This window comes from Theropithecus gelada, chromosome 1, assembly GCF_003255815.1.
Source record: "Theropithecus gelada isolate Dixy chromosome 1, Tgel_1.0, whole genome shotgun sequence".
Lineage (NCBI taxonomy): Eukaryota > Metazoa > Chordata > Mammalia > Primates > Cercopithecidae > Theropithecus > Theropithecus gelada.
Window position 1 is genome coordinate 124,589,788 of NC_037668.1, and position 21,721 is coordinate 124,611,508.

The window sequence follows — 21,721 nt, forward strand, 5'->3', positions numbered from 1 at the left end:
TCCTAAGGGCACACTCAGCCCAGGCGCAAAGAAAATTCAAAGGGTGAATGACAATGTTTCCAGAAACATCCTTTATTTAACAATGGATAAGAAGTTGATCAATAAGCATCCCCAGCTGCCTTTTATCTTAGTTGGGATAACTCTGAAGCATGGTCCACCTCTGCTAGCAGCGTTCCCAGTGATACTGAGAGGTGACAACACACTAGCAGCCCTCGCTCTCGCTCTCAAAGCCCACTCTGGCGGTGCTTGAGGAGCCCTTCAGCCTGCCACGGCACTATGGGAGCCCCTCTCTGGGCTGGCCAAGGCTGGAACTGGCTCCCTCTGCTTGCAGGGAGATGTGGAGGGAGAGGCACCAGTGAGAACCAGGGCTGCACGTGGCACTCCCCAGCCAGCGCAAGTTCCAGGTGGGTGTGGGCTTGGCAGGCCTGCACACGAAGCAGCCAGCAGGCGCTGCCAGCGGGCGCCACTGGCCCCAGGCAATGAAGGGCTTAGCACCTGGCCCAGCAGCTGCAGAGGGTGCCTGGGGTCCCCCAGCAGTGTCAGCCCACTGGGGCTGCGCTCGAATTCTCACCTAGCCTCAACTGCCTCCCCCTGGGGCAGGGCTTGGGACCTGCAGCCCGCCATGACCGAGCCTCGCCCCCACTGTCGTGGCCCGAGTCTCCCAGACGAGTGCCACCCCCTGCGCCATGGCAGCTGGTCCCATGGACCGCCCAAGGGCTGAGGGGTGCACTGCGTGGGACTGGCAGGCAGCTGTGCCTGCTGCCCCAGTGCGGGATCCATTGGGTGAAGCCAGCTGGCCTCCTGGGTCTAGTGGGGACTTGGAGAACTTTTATGTCTGGCTAAGGGATTGTGGATGCACCAATCAGTACTTTGTGTTTAGCTCAGGGTTGTAAATACACCAATGAGTACTCTGTATATAGCTAACCTAGTGAGGACTTGGAGAACTTTTCTAACACTCTTATGTCTGGCTCAGGGATTGTAAATGCACCAATCAATACTCTGTCAAAATGGACCAATCAGCTCTGTGTAAAATGGACCAATCAATTCTCTGTAAAATGGACCAATCAGCTCTCTGTAAAATAGACCAATCAGCTTTCTGTAAAATGGACCAATCAGCAGGATGTGGATGGGGTCAGATAAGGGAATAAAAGCAGGCTGCCTGAATCAGCGGTGGCGACCGCCTTGGGTGCGTTTCCAGATTTTGGAAGTGTTGTTCTTTCGCTTTTTGCAATAAATCTTGCTGGTGCTGATTCGTTGGGTCCATGCTGCCTTTATGACTTGTTTATGTCTTGTAACGCTTGTAACACTCACCGCGAAGGTCTGCAGCTTCACTCGAGGTCAGTGAGACCACCAACCCACTGAGGACAGTGAGACCACAAACCCACCGGGAAGAACAACCAACCAACTCCAGATGCGCTGCCATAAGAGCTGTAACACTCACCGCCTTAAAAGCTGTAATACTCACCGGGAAGGTCTGCAGCTTCACTCTTGAAGACAGTGAGACCACAAACCTACCAGACGAAGCAAACTCTGAACACATTCAAACATCAGAAGGAACAAACTCCGAACACAGCATCTTTGAGAACTGTAACACTCACCGCGAGGGTCCGCAGCTTCAGCGAGACCAGGAACCTACGAATTCCAGACCCAATGCTGAGATTCAATTGTCCACAGCAAAAACTCATTTGATAATATAGATCATCTACTGACTTCTTTCTCTCTTCAATGTGATTTTTCCAATCCTTTACTGATGTGTTCTGGGACCATCTACTACAGAAACTACTTGCATTTGAATCCTTCCGTTGCAGTCAGCTTCTGGAGGGAAACCAAAATTTTATTTTACATTCACCGTTTGATATTCCCATTGCATGATGCTCCTGAAGGGTACATTTGCAGTGTTTCTTTCTCCTCTTGATTCATGCTTTTGTTAGCTTATTACTATGTGTGTATGTTTCTTTTGTTGTTTTTGTTGTTTAATTGTGAATTTGTTTTGCATAATTTATGAGACTCTTGCAACATTTGGGTTTTGAGTTTATCTGGGTTCTATTAAAAGAGATTTGTTTTTTGCTTTCATCAGGCTTGCCAGAATGTTATGAACAAAATTATGATAATTATTTTAACTTGAATTTCCCAAACAATTTGTCACAGTGTTTTATTTGAATCCAGAATTGGTTAAGGGAGCCAGGTCTCCCTGGGTACAATTGGTTGGGCCTGGTCTCCAGAGCTGCTACGGCTCCCATGGAAAGTGTAGCAATCATAACAGAGGCTGGCAGATAAGGTGGTGGCAGCTGTGTCGGGTACAGAGGCAGCAACCAAGGGTCCCACGAGGAAGCAGCCACTAGGCTCCAGAGGGGAGAAAGATCAACCAAATATGAGATTGTACATAAATTGTGTCCAGTGCATTGTGTCAAAGGTATAAATTGTAAGAGGAAATTTCTTCTATCTGGAGCCCAGGCTAATGTAACTCACCTTCCACTACCCAGCCCTCTGGCCCCCTCCTCACCTTTTCATTGAGGTAAGGCTTTCAAATGCCTGTCTTTTCCAGGGGGTCTCAGTTCCAAGCCTTCATCTTCCACAGTCCTAGGACATTTTCTCCATTAGGCGTTGGGCCATTACCACCCAACCGTGGCCCCAGTGCATCCGTAGCATTAACACAAGCCTAGAAATGTGTCTTTCAGCTCTCTTTTCAGTTCAGTTTCTGGCAATTTCTGCTGATTTCTCAGAAATTCCTCGTTGTATTTATTCAAAAAGGGCTTTTTGATAGCAATTTCAGCTCTTGTACGAGGATTTCTATCGTATTGTCGGGAAACAATAAATATCTCTTCTTTTGAAAAGATTTATTTTTATATAAATTTGTCTTAATTTTATAATTAGAAAAATCATTTAAAAGCATAAGTAACTGTACGAATACATACATTTATATATATATGCGCCACCCAAGAGCTGTGAACCAAATTTACATGAATAGTGGTTAATTGATCAGCATTGTTAACCTACAACCATGGTTCTTAACATTGGCTGCACATTTAAATTGACTATAGGAACTATTAAGAAACCGTAATGCCAGGATTTCACCCACAAGAGGTCTTATTTTACTGGTCTGAGGTGAAGCTCAAAGATAGATATTTTCGTGAGATACTCAGGTACTTCTTTAAGCATTTCTGTTTAAGAACCAGAAATGGTCTAGACCCGTTAGAGAGACTCCTCTGTAAGGAAAGAGGAGTGATTAGACTTAGAAAGGACAGATTCAAATAAGACACAGAACTTTTACAACTCAGCATCAGCATAGTGCCTTAAAGGAGAGATCCAGTACTCTCTACAACTAGTGACTTTGATCTCCTAACTAGGACCTCCAGTCTAAGCTTTGGAACCAACCCAGTTCCAAATCAGGTTCCTTTCTTGCTCCTGTAACTTAATCTCTTCCTCATCTTCTATTTAAGAAAATGAGTTTCTGATACCTTCCCTTCAAAACAGTTTTTCGCTTCAATTACATGTGTTATAGTAACTATTCCAGCACCCTCTAGGATTGGAGCTCTATTTGTATGCTTGTTGTATGCTTTACAGATTCCTACATTGTAGTCATTAAGAGCTCAGCTCTGAAGTATGAGCAACCTGGGTTTAACTCCCAGTTGTGTCACATACTAGTTCTGTGTCCTTAGGTAACTAACCTGACTTCTGTATGTCTTTATCTGTAAATGGCTACAGTAATACTGCCCGTATTATAGAGCCGATGTGATAAGAAAATGTGATGCTGAATGTAAGTTTTTTATTATAACACCTGCCAGATGGTAAACTCAAAATGTCATTGTTGATGTATTATTATTATTATTTAGTATCCCTTCCAAAAACTCAATTTCCCATGCTGCCTCATCTCATTCAGGGTAACTCTCAGGTTAGTCACTTTACAATGCTTAACTCATGACACCCTGATACCATTCTCCCTCTACTTCTACCTGCTCTGGCAACACCAGGTACCCCCTGACTTAGACCTCCCATTCATTTATCCACTCAGTGTTTATTGAGTGCCTAATGTGTGCTAAGACCTTTGACAGAGCTAGGAATACACTGAGGAGAAAAAATTGTCATAGCCTGGAATGTCACTTCCCACATCTTACCTTATGCCCTGCATGGAGAGACAGAAATGTGTGAATTTGAAAAATGTCCCCCTAGCTACTGCTGAGTGATGCCTGCTCACCTCATCTCCCACCCCCCTCCCCCCGACACACACACGTACGCTGATTATTGGTCCAGCTGAACATTTTCTCCCATGGTAAGATGCTGGTCTTACCATGCGAAAGGGTCTTTCCTTATCATCCCCCTAAGTCCTTTTAAGATCTTCTAAAATTCTAGGCACATAATTGGCATAATATAAAACATATTAAAATTTGCCCACATCATACAATAAATACATAGTATAGTAACTTTATGTAAGTTGGGCTAAGCTTCAGTGAAGCCAAAATTATTTTTTCAAGTCTCAAACCTCATTGTAGCTCTTGAAATCTTGTATGCCCTTGACACTTTGCCTACATGCCATTACCTTTGCCCACTCACCTCATCACCATTTCAATTCTCCTTCTGCTCTGACTTAGTTTTCTGGAGAGAAAAGGTAAAAAAGAAATGGGTAGATAAGTTGCTCATAGGAAAATTAGAAATATTCAAATTCTGCCTTCTTTGCAATTTTGTCCAAGTCTCAGATAGCAACTGATATCAAATGCATAAATAAAAATATGCACATATATTTAATAAAAGGGAAACCTACATTCCCTTGTCAGTCCAATCTAGTGGGAACAATTTTCAGCTTTTATATAGTGCTCAATATTGAAAAAGTATCTTCATTTACTTAACATTATAAACAAAATATAATTATAATCACATATAATGGCAAAATTGAAAATCAGAGAAGGAATATAACTTGCCCAGGATAACACAGGCAGTAAGAGGAGAGCTATGATCTGACCTGTAGGCAGATGTGATGTCTGGAAATCCTGATTCCTTATTCTGTGACCAACTTCCTGCATAATACACAGTGATCCCAAATAGAACAGGACACCTCCCTTGGAGGGAGCATATGCATATGTGTTCTCAAAGTACCACTCCAGTCCTCTCAGAGATTTGAGACTACATCCCTAAAACGCAAGTGTCTGCTGATTCTAAGCCCTGACTGAAGTGGAGCTGCACCCACATGTGCCTATTCAGTGCCAAGATGCTGTTTTACTGCTGCTCCCCTGTCTTTAGCAGCAGACTAAGAACAAGGACCTCTAATCCCATATCAAATTTGCACTGCATCAAGGTCAGTATCTCTTTTTTACCGAAGTAGTAAATGCATTCTTCACAGTTTTAAACCAAATAATAACCATTCCATACAGACTGAGTCTGGCTTCAACATTATTGCTTTTTTTTAAGGTCCATAACTGTCTTAAATTACTGTTCCTTCCAGCATCAGCAATGCTGTAAAATTTTCAGGGACAAGCCTTTACTGCCTCCCACCTCTTCCTGCTTTATTGTCAGTGGCAATTTTAATTCATTTCATTTCTGTGTCACTGTCACTCCAACTGCTATCTTCAGCTCTGTGTGGTGTCCTGAAGTTCAGAGTTAATGTAGAAACCTTTGCTTTAATAGAAAAATCATGTTATTTGACTTTTTCTTTAACATTAATAGAGAGTCAGCCAAGGCCGGCTCCAAAATTCTGCAAAATAAAATTCTTTCCAAATGCTAAGGGGACCGTTACACTGTCTTTGAAAGAGTGCTAGTGAGGCAAGAATTACCATGGACCTGAAGCAAAGAAGAAAACAAGATTTTAGGGAATAAAAGGAGTGGTTTTTCTGAGGCCTGGCTTTAGTTTCTTGCTTTATTGCTCATTGGATGAACCTATGATTCCAGAAGAACATCTTAATCTAGGGTTCTCCCTCTCTCCTTCTCGACCCCTTTGTAAAAATTGAGATACAGCTATTGCCATTTATTTTCCACTCAGAGATGCTTTAAGTTTCAACCCAGTGGAAAAAAACAAAAACAAAAACAAAAAAAAAACAAAAAAAAAACCATGGTACAAATCGTTACTGCTGACAATGGATCTGATCTTGTATTGAGCTAAGATGAACAAAATGCTCTCTGGGGAAGAGAAAGGTTCACCTATGTGAGGTAAATGAATTCTTCCACAGCTCTAGGGAACAGTGAGATTGTTGTATGGTATACTGATGCCCCAAAGAGTTTATTATCTTTATCCTGTTTGTGGATAACTTGCCCCGACTTGATATAGAACCCAGTCAATAATAATGTCTTTTTTGGATTTACACAGAAAAACTGGATACTACGTTTAGTACTTTTTTATTTTTGTATCAGTAAGTACCTTGTAGCAGAGGCATAGAAAGAGAGGCAGCTATTTATCAGAGCCAACATCCGCCGCCTCCTTGTTCCCCACCACAGTGTAGGTTTGTGGGAGGATGGTTACCTGAGTTGGCACACAAAATTGAAAATGAGGAGTAAAGAGGAGGGAAACAGAATAAATGTTGATAGTAGCATTTTCCCATCCCCAGATATCTTTTCCTTATTTTCTGTCTCTGTATGACAAAGGCATTAGAAGGAAGGAAACGTACCTTCCCTAAGGAAGGTAGGGGATTTATGAAATTGTAATTATTTCTGGGCAACTGGTAGAGTTCCTGGTAAAAAAAAAAAAAAAAAAAAAAAAGATGAGTCATATGACTTATGGTCTTTACGTTCTGTGATACTTGAGTCACTGAAGTAGAACTGAATGAATCAATCCATATTAGAAATGGGGTCTTTGCTGGAAAATCCAGCTATATGACTCCTTTACCTCTGACCTGTATCTGAAATTGAAAACTTATCACTTCTGGCTTCTACTTCTCTTTTCTTGCTAGAAAATATGTTAAACAAATAATTATATCATGGTAACAATAAGCCAGGAACTTTTCCAAGCTTTTGGCAAATTGTAAATCAGTAATTGATAGAATGGCTGATACTAAAGTTTCCCAGTCTCCAGGATTGTCTGTTTTTTAATTCTGTAAGCAAATAGCTTTTCCTTTTCAGACTTCACAATTTCCACAGTAAAACTGAAATTCTAAGAAAAGCAAGGTAACATTTTTTCTGTAATCTTATAGATGGTTTGTTTGTTTGTTCTCTCAAGAAAAGTTTAACCCCTATTTGACATATGTTGAAATGGCAGATTTCCCACTTCCTATCCCACTCATCTCCGAAGTGTGCCATTCTCAGATGATGCGGAAATTTTATACTGCTAGAAGTATTCACTTTAAAGAGATTCAAATGTTCTTTATTATTTTATGGTCTTAACTTGAAAATAAAATGCAGTAGAAAAAATAGCAGCTACTGAACAATTGAAAATAATTATTTTTCTATCAAGAATTGGTTTTGCACTAAAAACAAACAAGTGTAAAGAGAGATTGGGATTAATCCCCAAGGCTATTTTTAGCTACAGGTAACATAAAACTCCAACTGAAGTCATTTAAATCACAGGAAATTAATTATATCCTATAACAAAAGCTTGACAGCAGGAAATTCTGGACTTAATTCAGCAACTTAACAATGTCAGGTTTCTCTATGATTTTCTCTTTGCTTTCACTCATGGTCACAGGATGGCTCCAATGGCTCCAATTATCACTTCCATACACAACAACATGTAAAGTTAAAAAGCACAAGTTTTTATTAGGTGTCTCTTTTTAAGGGTAAAGAAAACCTTCTGAGGTACTCCCAGGAACCCTCTTTCTTTTATTTAACTGACAAGTACAGCACATGACCATCTTTTGCTGACATGAGAATAAAATGATTATGATTGGCCTCAACATTTATCCCTCTAGTTTTGAGAAGTGATCCAGGAAGCACTTAAGAACTCAATACTTGAATAAAATAAAAATTTTATTAAGAGGCCGGGAGTGGTGGCTCATGTCTGTAATCCCAGCACTTTGCAAGGCCGAGGTGGGTAGATCACCTGAGGCCAGGAGTTCAAGACCAGCCTGGCCAACATGGTGAAACCCTGCCTCTACTAAAAATACAAAAATTTGCTAGACGTGGTGATATGTGCCTGTAATCCCATCTACTCAAGAGGCTGAGGCAGGAGAATTGCTTGAACCCGGAAGACAGAGGTTGCAATGAGCCAAGATCAAGCCATTGCACTACAGCCTGGGTGACAGAGCGAGACTTCATCAAAAAAAAAAAAAAAAAAAAAAAAATATATATATATATATATATATATATGTATAAAGAATAATGAGGATGGGAACTATTTACCAAAGGAGGAAAAGCGACAAAGGATGGGGTAATACTCTAGAGCTGGTAACCACGGGAGCTGTCACCATATCTAAGGCATGAAGAGGCAGGAAAAGAAGAGAAAAGACCATGAAGCATGGGCCATCTAGCAAAAGCTGTAGCCTGCCACAGAGTGAGGCAGCTACATGTGACTCCACAGGGAGCAGCCAGGAGAATGAATTCCTCAACCTAACTCTTCTCCCTGTCCCTCCTTCCCTCTACAGACAGAGTCTAACCAGAAGCCAGAGAACATGGGAACTCAATGATGCATCCTGTGTGTCAGCCTCCTGGGCACAGAGCCGGATTGTAAAGCTTGAGGAAGTTGGAAGATAGTTCAGGAAAGACAGCAGCTCTCCATCACAGTTGCCATTCATAGAGCACTTATCTTGTGCCAAGAAGTATGATAAGTGATCTATATGCATAAACCAGGGATTTCACATGACAACATCAACTGGGTAAATATGCTATTCACCACACCCCCCAGGAAAGAAATAGCAACATTGTTTTTAAAGATCCTTTGAGGAGAAATTACCTGGAAAATGCCAAGGCTGAGTGGAGAAAGTATGTAAGCAGAGAGGCCAAATATTCTGAACCTGAAAGACAGGGAGATACCCCAAACCTGGGAAGGGGTGGGGGTTTTCACTGGTTTTGCAGGTAGTGAAGATCCACACCTAATTCAGTTTCTGCTCTCGCGGAAGATACAAGGCCTTGGAGTGAATGTATGCTGTACTAGGGGTACTAAAAGCTGAACCTGCCAGTCTTAGCAAAGGCCCCTACACCCAAGCTTGACACAGAATGAGCAGAGCCTCTTCTATTAGAGTTGAACTATAAGCATCTAAGAGCAACTACAATGGGTTGAGGAGTTGAAAATTTTTTTCCTTCAAGACACAATGTAAGACTCCTAGATTCTTTGGAAACAACTATCTGTGGCTAGAGGCAAAGAACAAATATGAATGATAGTAGCTGTCTCACTATCCTGGTGAATGGCTGCTCATAGTGAGATTTAGTTTTTATTTAGAAGAATCGTATGACATTTCTTACCCCCAAGTGTGACAGGATAAAATCAGTATCCTCAATACTTGTATCATCTGCTTTATTATATAAAATTTGTGAAATAAGAATTACTGTCTCTATTTTATTGATAGTGAAGGAAAGATTTCAAGAGTCCTAAACTTGTCTATGATCATTCCACTGAAAAGTGGCTGACTGGGACTTCCACTTGCCACAGTGTGCTCCGGAACCTCTGCTCTCAATCACTATTCTATTATTACACAAAACTGACTTGTATGGAAATGTGGTCATCTTCTCCAGGCATCATGGAGCATTCTATACAACATACCAGGTAATTTCATTGGATAATATTTGCTGCTACTATGCTTTAAGTAAATAGTAACCCATTGAATCGTTGTAAATATTATCCCACTTGATCCTTACATTTGATTCCTGCCAAGTAGCCAAAATGTTACCACCACCACCATTCATTACGATTTTACAGATAATGAAACAAAAGTTTTAAAAAATAAGGAAAGGAAAAACGGAAGGAAGGAAGGAGAAAGAAAACAAAAGGAAAGGCTACCTAACTTGAGCAACCGGGAAAAGAACCAAAATCTTTTGACTCCCAGTTCTGTACTCAACCCCTCTCTGCTTTAAACACCACACATTTTAAAAAGCAAAAAACAAAATATTGGTTTCTCCTTCCTACAGCACAGACAGTGATTCAGTGTTTGTGCAATGAGATTGAAAAGGCAAAGAGCTCTGTATATCTCAGTGCAAGAATGCCAACAGACTGCTAATGGAAGTTAGAGAATGGGTAAATGTCAGACAAGGACCAGTGACTCTTTGAGGATCAGTTACCCTTTCAATACAGATCAAAATCCTCAGTACAAACTACTAATATGCCACATGTGTCAGATTACTCCTCCATTCCATCAACAATATCAATGGGGTGGCCTATCTTCCTGTCCTAGTAGCACTACAACCCCAATCTTAAATACTGTATCTACGACGTAAGACTTTTCCTCTGGGCTGTGTTATCGAAGCATGGCAAACATCTTTCTCTCCTCTTCTCTATTCTTTCTTGTCTTGGATTAATTATCTTAATTGATGCCATATTAAGTCTCACAGTTTTCCAAGAGTAAAATTTGGTTAATCACCCTTGAAACTTATTTTCCATAATCCCTCAGAGCCAATCAGCCAAAATCAGGTCTATGCTATCTCTGAAATACACCTTAAATCAGACCCTTCTTATTCTTTCCCCACCACCATTATTGCTATCCCCTTAGTCCATGTTTCTGTTTTTCTTCTGCCTGACCCTGGTAATGGACCCCTCTCCGATCTCTCTACCAGTAATCTCTCCCACCTTAATTTATTATATGTACTCCTACCAGAGTTATATTTATAAAAGAAAGTTTTGATGACATCTGTCTCTTGCTTAAAAATGTATTCAGTGACATTCCCCTATTTGTTAAAACTCACTTCCTTGCCAGGGCCCACAAGGCCTAAATGACCTGATTCCAACTTCCCTTACCAGCCCCATCTCTTCTCATTCTCCCTCCTCTTCTACTCTAACACTACTAAATTCCTCTTAAGAACCTGATTGTATAATTCTATGTCTTTGCATATATACGTCATTTTTTTTTTTTTTTTTTTTTTTTTTTTGCTTTCACTTCCCTCTCTGCCTTAAATTCTTCAGCATACCCTTTGAAATGAGCTTAAATAGTCTCTCCTCCATGAATCCTTTCCTAACCACTTAGGCACGGTTAATCAGTCCTGTGTCAGGATTATAATAGCACTTTGGCATTGGACTGGGGATAGCAGCTGGAGCTTAAGCTGTGTTCATGGTGGGATCCAGTTATATCCAGGCAAGGCTGGCAGCCTGGAGAGGAAAGATCTGTAGAAGCTATTTGCACCAGGAACCAGGGGCCTTGAAAGTATCAGGCCCAGACCCTGACCAGAACCGGTTTCGTGAGAAGCAATGTTTTATGAACAAATGGAGTCTGTTTCTCAAATATTTCCCCTGATCCACAATAGCCCTAAACTCCTATCTGAATCCTTGGGAAAGAGGACTGCAAAATATATATATACTCAAAAAACTATCTCATTGAGAGCTCAGTGGGCCACTAAAACCAGGAGCACAGATTGGGCACAGCCATGAAAAGCAAAAGGCACTTTCCTTAGGTTCATATAAAAGTAGTTCCATTACTGTTTGGATTCATTGAACTAGCTCGAGAAAGCTTGATGCAGCTTTAGAAATGGTCATGCTAAAAATGTTCATTGTCTGCCCCTCTGTGGGGGAAGTGAGGAGAGAAGAAGGGTTAGGCTGCAGAAACTCATCCTGTGGCTATGGGACAAGAGGCGGTTTTAGCAGCAGGTATCCCAAAAGGGAAATAAAGCAAGATAAAAAAAAAATGTGGGGATTGCCACATTTTAGGTCAAAAAACCATATTAATGAACCCAAATGGAATATACCTTAGAGACCTTCATCCATTCATTTACCACTTGTTCATGAGGGTCTACTCTGTGAATACATCCTATCAGGTGCCACGGACATGGCAGAGAATAAGACAGACACAGGAACGTGAAGGTAGATCATAAACCAGCCCACAAATAAAAGCCAAAGGGCATTTTAGGGATCCATGAGTTTAATAAAAAATTAAAGACGTTGATGCAATTGAGAGCTGGAGTCAGTGTAGGTCTCACCGAGAAGACGCCACTAGAGCTGAGACTTGAAAAGCAAAAAAGAATCAGCCTTGTGAAGATCCTGAGGGAAGAACATTCCAGGTAGCATTAGCAGCAAGGGCACAGGCCTGAAGATCATAATAAGCTTGGCATTTCAAAGACCCAAGAGAAGGTCACAGGGGAAACCGCAGTATTTGAGCAAGTGAAAGAGTGGCGGAAGGTGATTCATGAAGATGAGTAGGCATTGAGTCACGGAGAAACTGGTAAACCACGTCAGGCATTTGGACTTTATTCTCTGTGCAATAGGAAACTTCTAGATGGTTTTAGCTAGGAATTGCCATGATCTGATTTTGTTTTTGTGGCTTCACCATAGTTGCTCTGTAGAGCCTGGAATGTGGAAGGAAGTGGCAGCAGAAGGGGAAGTGGAGAGATCGGTCTAGAGACCATGGTAGTATTTCAGGAAAATGATGGTGGGTGCTGAAACGAAGATAGCAGCACTGGAAACAGAAAAATACTTAGCTGACTTGGGACATACTTTGCAGATACAGTAGACAGGATTTGCTGACATGTTGGATGTTGGGGTGAAGAAAAACCAGCAGTGAAAACACTTCATGGGACCAGGCACGGTGGCTCACACCTGTAATCCCAGCACTTTGATAGGCCAAGGTGAGCAGATCACTTGAGATCAGGAGTTTGAGACCAGTCTGGCCAACATAGTGAAACCCTGTCTCTACTAAAAATACAAAACTTAGCCAGGCGTGGTGGCTAGCACCTGTAATTCCAGCTACTCGGAAGGTTGAGGCAGGATAATCATGTGAACTGGGAGGCAGAGGTTGCAGTGAGCCGGATCGTGCCATTGCACTCCAGCCAGGGTGACAGACTCCATCTCAAAAGAGAAAAAAAAAAAAAAAAGAAAGAAAAACAAACGAACAAACAAACAAAACACTGCATGATTTCTAGCTGAAGCAACTCTTAGAGTACTGGCTAATTATTGAAAAGGGGAGAGAACCGGGAATAGATTCGGGGAGAGGGCTATTTATTTTGTGACCTTTTAGAAATTCAGAGAAGACGTCAGGTAGGCAATTGGATTCAAAAACAGTCTGGAGGTTGGGAGAGAGGTCATGGCTGCAGAGTTACATTCAGAAGCTATCAGAATATCAGTAATGGAAACAGTCCCAGAAAGAAGTGAGGGAGATCTGGGGAAGCAAACTGACGTTTCACAACCTCACAGAGTGTTATTTGCAAGATAATGTTAATGATTTTAGAGAGACTTAAGGCATGAACTGTATGAGGCACCGAGCTTAACAGAGATCTAAAGCCAAAAAAAAACAAAAAACAAATCCACACTTATCTTTTGTCTTCCTATAACTTCTCTAACCTGTGATTTGATAACTCCTAAATATCCTCTATACCTTTCCTTGAAGATGCTGCTGTCATCTGCATTTCCGTTCACCTTCAGACTTCTGTAGCATCTCCTTTTGTGATTACAGTAATATCGTCGGGATAGAGTTGAAAAAACTAGAATTTATTTATCTAATGAGTAATATTTCTGTGATTCCAGAAAGATATATGTAAAATGACCAAGTGTCATATTAGTTAGCTCTTAGGTTGCTGCAGAACTAATTGCAGTTTTTGCCATTACTTTTAATGTGGAACTGGACAATAAGCAATTAAAAGTAATGCCAAAAACTGCAATTACTTTTGTGCCAACCTAGTTTCTAGAATAAAAAAAAAAGGAAGACAAAATTTTAATAATCAAAAATTATCCTTGAAAATCTTCCAAATTGTCCATCTAAAGCAGAATACTTTTTATATCAACCCTATACAGATACAAATTTCTCAATAAGTCCAAAGAAGACTGGTTTTGCTCCAGCACTAATACAAACTACTCCTGGTGTCAAGTACCAGATAAAAGCTGTGGTTGTACCAAAGAATACTAGCAGGTAGATTTGAATTCATGAATGTTCCGAGTTCATGTGAAATGAGTTCACATTAGAACTAATACTAGTCTAAGCTTCTTTCTAGTCAGATATGTAGATTCTAAAGGGGAGTTTTCCGGTGGTAATGGAAGGGAGCTTTGTGCAGTAGGTATCAAGGGTCCTAAGAACGCAGAAATGAGACTGCTGAGAACATATGTCCCTGATTCAGGAGCAAAGAATGCATTTGCTTATTATGGAATATGAGTGGGGTGATGTGTAAGAATTTGTAAGCCACAACACAGGATTAATGTCAACGTTACTTATAATTTTCTAAAACAAATTCTATGTGTTTTGAGTTCCTATTCCAAAAAGCTGGCAAGAAATTCAATCTTTGTTATCACTGAGTTTGCTACACAGACTCTAGGATCTGCTACACAGACTCTGAGATCCGCAGAGCCAAGCCCACTGCCTGGGAAGGGCCTTCTGGTTTCCTGTTCATGAAGTTCATTGCCTGTATGCTCATTGTTCAAGCCAGCAGGGGCTCTTTGAGAGTGGGGACTCCAATATGTCTTTGTCAGCATCAAAGTATCCAGAATTTCCACGTGCACTGCAGGTCTCATCAGAGATTCTACAGCCACCCCAAGTAGATAAAATGTGCAATTCTTTTAGAAACTGTAAAGCCCAGGGCTGGCCTCCCCTTTGCCCCCACCCCTCTCTATAATGGTGTTTCAATCTCCAAGCTTCGGCCTTAACTTTGCCTGCATAATGGCTCCTTCCAGTGAAGATCCAGTACAATATTGAGGTTGGGCTTTAATTAATACTTTGATTGCAAAGTATTCTGCAAATATGGAAAATAGATATAATCCATTGAAACCACAAACATGTACAGATCCAGTGACTTGCTGCAAATTTAGTTCTTCGAGTCAGTCTTGAGTTGTCACATTGCTTATTGTCATTTCTAAAGGACACCGAATTCAAAAAGTCTTCCTAAACAAGTTAGAGGACATTGTTATCACCACATTATCCCAGAATACAAGAGGCTACAGCTACCAGAAGACCGTACTGGGACTGGCAAGAAGTTAACCACATTTTCATGCTGAATTTGATGGAAAATTGGATGCATTCCAGTCTGTTTACAGTCTGGGTGGGAGGGACAGATTTGCCAAGAGCACATTTAGCATGTTGCAGCATAGTTTATCTGTCTGCAAATCTGTCCATCCCACCAGACTATCTCTGCCTTGAGAAGTGGAATCCTGACACGCTCATTTCCACAGTTCCAGCAAGTCTTATGGTCTGGCATACAAAGGGCACTCAGTAAGTAAAGCCCACTACCATGGTTGGGAAAAGGCTTTTTCTGCTTAGTTTTCTGTTTGTCATGACACCCCTTCTGCAATTAAAACCGTCATTTATTGCTTATACTCTACAATCCATTGACTTACTAGTTTGGGGCCAATTTTTGGGAGCTCTTCGTGACAAAGTCAGCCATGCTTCAACCCCTTGGCTGTTCTCCCTGCAGAGCTATTCCAGAAGCTACAGAGGATGCTTTTTTAATCTCAGACCTTCTGCTGCTCTCTGGTTGACTCTGGTTAAAGAATTCTCCTATAATCCCATTAGGATCAGCTTTTCTCCGTCTGTTCCTTATCACGAATCATTATTAGATGAAAGACAAAAATCCTATCACTTTAGTTAACTGGGTCACTAAGAACCATATGAGTCCTGTGTTCCTGTTCTGAAAGCATAATTAAAGCCCCGACTAATTAGTATTAAAGTAACCTTAATTAACTAACCTAACTTACCACTAATCAAGGGAATGGGCCTTCCGAGATCTCATGGATCATTTTCTAGTCAGTACACAATATAAGCTAATATACATACATACCCCTATGGATGCACTCATTAAAAAAAAAATTAAAACTCTTCATTGTTGGGAGTGTACGTTGGAGGTTACTTGCTTACTTGCTTATTTATTTATACTCTGCCTCTTCCCACAAAGGATTGGACTCAGAGGACATTATCTTGCATTTGTACTGCAGAGCTCTTGCCATGATTATGAAACAAGAAGGTATTTAGCATGCTCTTTACTTGCTTTGGGTTATTAGTAAGCCCATGATAATTATGTTACCAAAATAATGTAGAGGCTGCTGTATCTGATTTCCACATTACAGATAGTCCCTAGTCATCTATGTGACTTAGAATGCATCACTTTACCTCCCTGGAACCCAGCTTCCTCATCTATGTAATGAGGCCAGTTCAGTCATGCACCCATAATGACATTTTGGTCAACAACAGACCACTTTTATAATAGTAATCCTGTAAGATTATAATGGAGCTGAAACATTTCTATCGTCATGGTGATGCTGGTGTAAACAAATGTGCTGTGCTGCCAGCCAAAAATATAGGTTAGTACATAATACTGGATAACGATGATAAGCAACTGTGTTACTGGTTTATGTGTTTACTATGCCACACTTTTCATCGTTATTTTAGCATGTACTCCTACTACTTATTTTTTTAAAAGATAACTGTAAACGAGCCTCAGGCAGGTCCTTCAGAGGTGTTCCAGAAGAAGGCATTTTTTTACAAGGGATGACAGCTCCATGCATGTTATTGTCCCTGAAGATCTTCCAGTGGAATAAGGCATGGAAGTGAAAGATAGTGATATTCAGGATCCGGACCCTGTGTACTCCTAGGTTGATGTGTGTATTTGTGTCTTAGTTTTTAACAACAACAACAAAAAAGTTTAAAAAGTAAACAAACCTTTGAAAATAGAAAAAAGACTTAAAAAATAAGGATATAAAGAAATTCTTCTTTTTTGGTGAGACAGAGTCTGGTTCTGTTGCCCAGGCTAGAGTGCAGTGGTGAAATCTCAGTTCACTGCAACCTCCACCTCCTGGGTTCGAACGATTCTCATGCCTCAGCCTCCAGAGTGACTGGGATTACAGGTGCGTGCCACCATGCCCAGCTAATTTTTTGTATTTTTAGTACAGAGAGGGTTTCACTATGTTTGCCAGGTTGATATGGAACTCCTAGCCTCCGTGATCCACCCACCTCAGCCTCCCAAAGTGCTGGGATTGCAGGTGTGAGGCACTGCGCCCAGCCAGAAAATATTTGTGTATAGCTGTATAATGTGTTTGTGTTTTAAACTAAGTGTTATTACCAGAGTCAAAATGTTTTAAAAAAATTAAAAGTTGATAAAGTTTAAAAGTCACAGTAAGCAAAGGTTCATCTATTATTAAAAAAGAATTTTGTAAATTTAGTGTCACCTGAGTGTACAGTGTTTATAAAGTCCACAGTAGTGTTTAGTAATGCCCTAGGCTTTCACATTTACTCACCAGTCACTGATTCACCCAGAGCAACTTCCAGTTCCACCAACTCCATTCATGGTAAATGCCCCATACAGATGTATCATATTTTGTTTCTCATATCGCCTTTTAGTTTTTTGTTTGTTTGTTTTGTTTTGTTTAGACAGAGTCTAGCTCTGTTACCCAGGCTGGCATGCAGTGACGCAATTATAATTCACTGCAGCCTCGCATTCCTGAGCTCAAGTAATCCTCCTGTCTCAGCCTTCCAAGTAGCTAAGACTACAGGTACATGCCACCATGCTCAGCTAAAATTTTTCTCTTTTTTTTGAATTATGTTTTGTAGAGACACAGTCCCACTATGTTGTCCAGGCTGGTCTCAAACTCCTGACCTCAAGCTATCTTCCCACCTTGGCCTCCCAAACTGCTGGGATGCAGGTGTGGGCCATCACGCCTGGCCAATATACCGTCTTTTAACTGGTCCTTTTCTATGTTTGTATGTGTTTAGGCACACAAATACTTACCATTGTGTTTTAATTGCCTACAGTATTTAGTACAGTAACATGCTATACAGGCTTGTAGCTTAGGAGCAATAGGCTGTATGTTATATAGCCTCGGTATGAAGCAGTCTGTACAATCTAGGTTTGTGTCAGTACACTCTACAATGTTCACGATGAAATTGTCTAACAATGCATTTCTCATATAATTTCTTTGCATGATTGGATATTAAGGCCCCTCCCAACTTTTAACACGCTCAGTTATTCTCTGAGTGTAAAGTTTCTCTTGATCTCTAAGTCCTCTATCTTGCAAACCTAACAGATGTGATGTCTATTCTCTAATACAGAGTCATTTTTTGTGACTGGTCTTAATTATCGACCCTTTTGAGAGCTTATATCGTACAGTCTGCAAGACTGTCTAATGAGCAAGCAGAATAACAAAATGCCTTTTGCAACTAATTTCAGAAACACGGGAGAGGATCCACCAAAGTATCTATCTTACGCAGCTCTGATATTGTCACAGTAGTTTGCTAATCAAACATGGGCAGGGCAAGAGAGGAGCCCCCTGCCCTGCACCAGGAATGTCAGTCAACCAACAGGTGATGGTCAGGCAGTTGCTAAGCTGTCTCTCTAAAATAAGAATTAGTCTCAGCCAGTGCCAGGGAAAAGCAGTCCCCCAATAGATAGAAAAACCTGAGGCCAGGCATGGTGGCTTACACCTGTAATCCCAGCACTTTGGGAGACTGAGGCAGGTGGATCACCTGAGGTCGTGAGTTCTAGACCAGCCTGGCCAACATGGAGAAACACTGTCTCTACTAAAAATACAAAATTAGGCGGGCATGGTGGTGCATGCCTGTAATCCCAGCTACTTGGGAGGCTTAGGCAGGAGAATCGCTTGAACCCAGGAGGTGGAGGTTCCAGTGAGCCAAGATTGCACCATTGCACTCCAGCCTGTGCAACAAGAGCGAAACTTCATCTAATAATTTTAAAAAAAAAGAAAAAAAAAAGAAAGAAAAAAAAAGAAAAGAAAAACCTGAAACTGTTGATCAGCTTTCCAGTAAGACCTCAGGAGTTGGGTGACTGGGCTCAAGCATGTACACTAAGGCAAAATGGTAGAGTTTAACTGATATATGACCTTACAGGAGCACTTGACTGGTAAGAGGGGAAAAAAAGCCTCAAGAGAACATGCATACAACTCCCGTAAACTCCTGTGCATATGCCCCCCACTGCCAAGCACTAGCAGGCCACTGTGCATGAGGACAGCCCATCCCAAGGGAAGAATCGGGAGAAGTAACACAAGACCCGGAAGCATGCCAAACCCTAAGGTAAAGTCAACCTGGGCACTTGATCTTTCAAGTTGCCTGGCTGGCCCTCTTCCAAGTGCAATTTACTTCCTTTCATTTATGAACCCCCGAGTACCTGAGACAGGTCTCAGTTAATTTAGAAAGTTTATTTTGCCAAGGTTGAGGATGTGTGCCCGTTACACGGCCTCAGGAGGTCCTGATGACAAGTGCCCAACGGGGTCAGAGTACAGTTTTGTTTTTATACATTTTAGGGAGAGACATGAGACATCAATCAACATATGTAAGATGAATATTGGTTCTATCCAGAAAAGGCGGGACAACTCAATGCAAAGTTGGGACTACTTGAAGCGGGAGGGGGCTTCCAGGTCACAGGTAGGTAAGAGAAAATTGTTGCATTCTTTTGAGTTTCTGACTAGCCTTTCCAAAGGAGGCAATCAGATGTACGTTTATCTCAGTGAGTAGAGGGGTGACTTTGTATAGAATGGGAGGCAGGTTGGCCCCAAGAAGTTCCCAGCTTGACTTTTCCCTTTAGCTTAGTGATTTGGGAGCCCCAAGATTTATTTTCCTTTCACACATTCTTGTTCTAAAGCCATTTAATAAACTTGCTCTTCTGCTCTAAAACTTGCCTCCATCCCTCACTCTGTCTTATGGCCCTCGGTCAAATTCTTTCTTCTGAGGAGGCAAGAACTGAGGTGATTGCAGACCTGTGCAGATTCACTGCCACTGACAGTATCTGAAGTACCACACTTCAGTTCTACAATGTGAGATATTGTGCATTTATCTATCATTTGCCATTGATGTGAATGAGTTTTCAAGACCATTTCCTTAGCCGAGATTGCGAGTTACGGGGAACCAAAGAAAACATTATGATGTGGACATACCACTAAAAGAGACCAAAAGTGAAAACAAGGTGACCCAGCTTGATCAGCCTCTTAATAGTTCTCATATTTCTCAGGGTAAGATGGGCTCTACAGCACTCCCCACCCCCCACCTCCTTGAATTTTCCATGATAAAGAAACTGTATCTGTTTTAACTCAGGAACTTGTATTAAAGGAAGTGGTATTATTCAGCACTAGAACTAATGTTTGAAGGAGGCCACAAAATTTCCCATCCTAAACAGGTTTAAGGATAACTTAGCTTTGTTTTGGTCTGGGATTGTTTAAAAGAAATCTGCAAAAAGTCTGGGGGTGGGGATGCTTGTGGGCAGTTCCTCCAGCACAATGTTCTCTGTTTCCTGATTGCAGGGAGCATTGAGTCATCATCTGACAGCCATAAATAATACTTGAGAAACATATCCTGTCTTTGAAAATAGATTCCACGAATTCTTCAAGTTGTGTTTTTGCGTTTTTACATTTTACATTTTCTACTTTATACTTTGTCATCTATGAATAGTAAATAAACGTTTGAATAAAAAAGTGAGTGAGTAAATAAATGAACAGGTAAATTAAAGCTTTCTTTATTTCCACCTAACTAAGTACATCCATTTTACTGCTTTACTCATCTGTGTGACAAATGTGAAAAACGCACAAGAAAGGGTTTTTTTTTTTTTCCAGCACTGTTGCATAAGCAATTCTTCAACTTTTATGTCCATAAGAATCACTCAGAAAACTTACTAAATGTGAAGATTCATGAGCCCCATATCTAAAGATTCTGATTTAATAGATCAGGCATAAACATACAGGAATGTAAATGGTAATATCATACACACAAACTTCAAAGTTGTGTCTGATGTGAATGGTCCTCAGGCCACACTTTGAGGAATATTGCTATCTAAGGGCTGTTGATCCTCTAGTCTATCATTTTTATATCAGAATCTTAAAAAATTGTGAGTTGCAATCATCCCACCTTTGGGACCACAGTCAGCCAAATGGAAGCAAGCGTTATCGAGTAAGAGAATTTCAGAGATTTGCCAAAGTGAGAAGTGACATTGCAATATCAAGACTTATTATAAAAAATATAGTAATCAAGACAGTATGATACCGACACGAAGGCAGGTTACTAGAACAATGGAAAAGAACGGAGGGTCAAGAAATAGATCAATACCCACATGAGCAATTGATTTTTAACCAAGGTGTAAAACAATTTTCACTGGAGAATAGTCTTTTCAAAAAAATAGTGCTAGAACAATTGGATATCCATATACCAAGTAAGTACTCCTATCCACAATATTGAAAAAGTAACTCAAAATGAATAATATACCTAAATGTTAAACTGAAAGTTATGGAACTTCAAGAAGAAAAGGTAAAAGAAAATTTTTGTGATGGTATTTTAGAAAAAGAATTCCTAAATACAATACCAAAGCCAAAATCCAAAAAACAAAAAGTGGTACATTGGATTTTATGAAAATTAAAAACCCTCTTCAAAAAACACTATTAAGAAAGTAAAAAGACAAGCCACAGACCAAAAGATAATGTTTGTAAATCACAAACAAAATGACTTGCAAATTACTTATCTGATAAAGGATGTGCATCTACAAAATGTAAATAATTCTCAAAATGTAATTTGAAAAAATCATTTAGAAAAAGGACAAAAGATTTAAGTGGACACTTCATCAGCAAACATATATAGATAGCAAATAAGCACATAAAAAGATATTCAGCATCATTTGTCACTAACAAAATAAAAATCACATTGAGATGCTACTATGTACCTATTAAAATGGTTACAATTTAAAAAACTGACCAAATCAAATATTCACAAGGACAGAAAAACTAGAATACCACTACACAATAAAAGTAATAAACTAT

At 40.4% G+C, this 21,721-nt stretch overlaps 1 pseudogene; it reads left to right on the forward strand.

Annotated features, from left to right (window-relative positions):
- Positions 1 to 686: 686 nt before the first annotated feature.
- The window catches only part of LOC112629072, a 37,626-nt pseudogene continuing 16,591 nt past the window's right edge, over positions 687 to 21,721 (forward strand).